Source organism: Poromitra crassiceps (assembly GCF_964638095.1).
Source record: "Poromitra crassiceps genome assembly, chromosome: 15".
NCBI classification, from domain to species: domain Eukaryota; kingdom Metazoa; phylum Chordata; class Actinopteri; order Beryciformes; family Melamphaidae; genus Poromitra; species Poromitra crassiceps.
The window spans coordinates 39853032-39858031 of record NC_139634.1 but is presented as its reverse complement, the minus strand read 5'-3'; positions in this window follow the sequence as shown (position 1 = coordinate 39858031).

Genomic DNA, 5000 nt, shown 5'->3' with positions numbered 1-5000 from the left:
TCCTCCTACAACCCTTGTCAAGTAGGCCTACCATTGAATAAGTGATGTCCAGAGCAAGCGAGGGGGCGTGTGCATACAAGCAAATGATTTGTAGTATTTGTGACAAGTTGCCATGGTGACGATCATTGTCAGCATCCACTCGAAGTATAACCAAAGATACTTATCATTTATTTTCCCCTGTGTGTATATGTATGTGTGTGTGTGTGTGTGTGTGTGTGTGTGTGCATACGTGTCTGTGTGTATGTGTGTGTGTGTGTGTGTGTGTGTGTGTGTGTGTGTGTGTGTGTGTGTGTGTTTGTGTGCGTGCGTGCGTGTGTGTGTGTGTGTGTGTGTGTGTGTGTGTGTGTGTGTGTGTGGCTCGGCCTAATCAGAACAGCGTTGGGGTTGTTTTTAATTATTGAGGCCAGATAACTGCAGCTTTGTGTTGCTAAGTGGGTTTCCAAGCTAATAGCCTTAACACACTGCGCACTCATTAATCTGCCTTTGTCTCTGATGTGAATGTGAATGAACAAAAGAGTGAATGGAGTCTAGGAGCTTTTTAAAGAGATAATCCCCAAGAGCCTAGGTTTCTATTTTTTTTATTTCATTTTGAGGGATATCTTTTGTGTTATTAAGCAGTCAGATTTCACATCTACAAACAACTCTCAGACACTACGCCTCAGTGGGCGGAGCCAAAAAAACACATAAAAAAACACTTTTTTTTGGCGAAATTGCAAACATCCATCCGCTCGTCTTTTTCCAAATTGTGTCGTTTCATCCACCTTTTCTAACGCAGTACTTCAAAAATGTGCACACAAATACACTGATGGAAACACGGCTACTGGTGTTTCTGCACTAGAGATGTAATGGTATGAAAATTTCACATCACGATTATCGTGACCGAAATGATCACGGTTACGGTATTCGTAAAAAAATTGCTGAAAATGTTCAAAAAGTACTGAGAGACTCACTGAAATCATTTTACAATGTTTTATATTGAAAACTCAGACCCCAAAAAGGATTGATACACTCACTGAAATCATTTCTCCAAGGCTGCATGTTTGCATCTGTGAGACTGTTGTCAACTTTGGTTGACGATGGACAGTATTTACCATGTTTTTCAAAGCACTGTAATCACGGTTTTAATGATAATGAAAATTTGAAACAGTACGGTCATCGTAAGGAATTTGATCACGGTTATCATTCAAACCGGTTATCGTTACATCCCTATTCTGCACTGCACTTCCACAGATCTCATGTCAATGAAACAGAGTTTGGTTGCTGCAGTTCGAGATCTGTAGGTGGCGCTCTTCTCTCTGTCTGCTCAGCCTTGACGGCTATCGCTGCTCACGCTACAGTAACTACAGTTGTCCTTCTGTTGATTCCAAACAAAAGCTTCTGTTCTGTGTGTCTCCGTGCAAATCAGCAGCTCGTTCCCTGCAGACCACAGACGAGGAGGCTCCTCCTCATCTCTCTAATCCTGTGGTTTCATCAGTGTGTCCGACACAACGTTTTCCCACTGGGTCAGCCACCTCTGAGTGTGAGGCACCAAGCCACAAAGACCCCACGGTCAAAAGAAGAGAATCCGCTCTCCACTTCACAGATAAGAGGTCTTTGTTGCTTCTCAATGGCGCCTCAGAAGATCCTTTTGTCGCCGGCGATATGAACCCACCGTGCTGCAGTCTGTATGAGCTGCGCTCACTTTTAACTCCCAAACTCTGCTTCATGCGACCATGTTCAACAGATGTTTGACAAGGCTGGTAGGAGGAGGCACACGTTTGTGACACTGTCGTGTATATAGGCTAGCTAACTTCTATTCTATTTTTTATTATCTCCGCCAGGAGATCATGTTTTCGGCCACGTATGTCTGTGCGTATGTGCGTCTGTCTGTGTGTTCCTCCTCTCCTCTAGCTTGGCTGTGTGTCAATGCAGGATGCGGAGCTCGGCAAACGCAAAGGCACAATAAAAAACTTGACAAAAACACATAAATATGTGGTGACAACACATAAAATAAACCCATCATGAATACATAAACAAAACACTCAAATAAAAGCAGACAATAATAATAACAATGTATGATTTAGTATGAGGACGCTCACTAACACATTACATTCAGACGATGTCTCGTCACTCACATGGTCTATGGGTCAGCTTGGGGGAAAACGCGGGCCTGGCAGAGATCTGCACTCCACCGAGTGCACTTTTCTATAGTTGTTGTGTGTTTTTGGTTTATTCTATGCTTCCTATAATCTCTCTATGTTTCTTCCCTATCTGAGTGTGAGCAACTGTAGCATGACCTAATTCCCCTCCGGAGATCAATAAAGTTATTCTGATTCTGATTCTGATTCACATCACACACGTATATGGAGCAAATTTAAAGTTAAAGGTAACGTAACACAACCCCAGACACACACTTTAGGACTAGCGTTCTGTTGGGACGGCTTTTAGGCGTAATTAATGAATTTCCCCCAATCTGTGTCTTGTGAAAGAAAAATAAAGCAACTTGCTGAAGTTAATCAGCCCACTTGCTAGAAGAAAATACAAGCAAAGCAACTTGGTTAGGTTTAGGCAACAAGCTACTTCTCGTTATGGTTAGCCTGGTTAAAAGCATTCGGATCCGTGAACTCGCGTTCTGTTTCGGTCTGCGATTCTCTCTGGCCTCCAGCTCGGGGTGGGTGTTTTCAGAAACTGCAGAGTGAACGGGCCAATCAGGAACCTTGCCTCGTAGTTGACATCGTAACCGGCCAATCAGGAACACCGCTGGCTAAACAGGAATGGCTGCCTCCATGGCTCTTCGGCTCGAGCAGTAACGTCAATGTTCGCCGAGTTTGCAGTCATAGAAATAGACTCAATAACAACAATTAAACAAGAACAAGAGTAGGCTATGCAGCAGCAGAGTTTCTCAGCAGGAAAGACGTTTTCAGTTTTCACCATTCTTCCGAGTGGACATGGATTTGACTCGATCCGACGCTGATTGGCTGAAGGACTGGATACTTCCACCCACTGAAATGAGTGTGCACAGCTCGGAGTCTGATTCAAAACACAATGTGAGTTCACAGATCCGTATGGTTTGAACCAGGCTAGGTTCTGGTTTGGGTTGGGTTTATAACTGAAAGTAAAAACATGACATGCATCGCACAGGAGTCATGCATGACTCTGAGATCCCAGCAGGTTCAGATAAGACTCTCTGCCTTCCTCTCTTCATCAGCAGGTTCAGATAACACTCTCTGCCTTCCTCTCCAGCAGGTTCAGATAACACTCTCTGCCTTCCTCTCCAGCAGGTTCAGATAACACTCTCTGCCTTCCTCTCTTCATCAGCAGGTTCAGATAACACTCTCTGCCTTCCTCTCTTCATCAGCAGGTTCAGATAACACTCTCTGCCTTCCTCTCTTCATCAGCAGGTTCAGATAACACTCTCTGCCTTCCTCTCCAGCAGGTTCAGATAACACTCTCTGCCTTCCTCTCCAGCAGGTTCAGATAACACTCTCTGCCTTCCTCTCTTCATCAGCAGGTTCAGATAACACTCTCTGCCTTCCTCTCCAGCAGGTTCAGATAACACTCTCTGCCTTCCTCTCCAGCAGGTTCAGATAACACTCTCTGCCTTCCTCTCTTCATCAGCAGGTTCAGATAACACTCTCTGCCTTCCTCTCCAGCAGGTTCAGATAACACTCTCTGCCTTCCTCTCCAGCAGGTTCAGATAACACTCTCTGCCTTCCTCTCCAGCAGGTTCAGATAACACTCTCTGCCTTCCTCTCCAGCAGGTTCAGATAACACTCTCTGCCTTCCTCTCCAGCAGGTTCAGATAACACTCTCTGCCTTCCTCTCCAGCAGGTTCAGATAACACTCTCTGCCTTCCTCTCTTCATCAGCAGGTTCAGATAACACTCTCTGCCTTCCTCTCCAGCAGGTTCAGATAACACTCTCTGCCTTCCTCTCCAGCAGGTTCAGATAACACTCTCTGCCTTCCTCTCCAGCAGGTTCAGATAACACTCTCTGCCTTATTCCTCTCCAGCAGGTTCAGATAACACTCTCTGCCTTCCTCTCCAGCAGGTTCAGATAACACTCTCTGCCTTCCTCTCTTCATCAGCAGGTTCAGATAACACTCTCTGCCTTCCTCTCTTCATCAGCAGGTTCAGATAACACTCTCTGCCTTCCTCTCCAGCAGGTTCAGATAACACTCTCTGCCTTCCTCTCCAGCAGGTTCAGATAACACTCTCTGCCTTCCTCTCCAGCAGGTTCAGATAACACTCTCTGCCTTATTCCTCTCCAGCAGGTTCAGATAACACTCTCTGCCTTCCTCTCCAGCAGGTTCAGATAACACTCTCTGCCTTCCTCTCCAGCAGGTTCAGATAACACTCTCTGCCTTCCTCTCCAGCAGGTTCAGATAACACTCTCTGCCTTCCTCTCCAGCAGGTTCAGATAACACTCTCTGCCTTCCTCTCCAGCAGGTTCAGATAACACTCTCTACCTTCCTCTCCAGCAGGTTCAGATAACACTCTCTGCCTTCCTCTCTTCATCAGCAGGTTCAGATAACACTCTCTGCCTTCCTCTCTTCATCAGCAGGTTCAGATAACACTCTCTGCCTTCCTCTCTTCATCAGCAGGTTCAGATAACACTCTCTGCCTTCCTCTCCAGCAGGTTCAGATAACACTCTCTACCTTCCTCTCCAGCAGGTTCAGATAACACTCTCTGCCTTCCTCTCTTCATCAGCAGGTTCAGATAACACTCTCTGCCTTCCTCTCTTCATCAGCAGGTTCAGATAACACTCTCTGCCTTCCTCTCTTCATCAGCAGCTATCATAAATCCTTGTGGGATCTTCTCACACTTGTAAAGAAGCTGTTTGTTGGTGGAGGAGGTTCACAGGCTGTGGGCTTTGTGTGGCGTCATGATCGCCTCGCTCTCAGCCCCAGGAGATAATGCCCCAGGAGATAATGCCCCAGGAGATAATGCCCAGGGCAAACGAGACGGAGAAAAGAGAGGGTTGATTAGGGATGAAAAGGCTCCTAATGAGATAGAATGTGC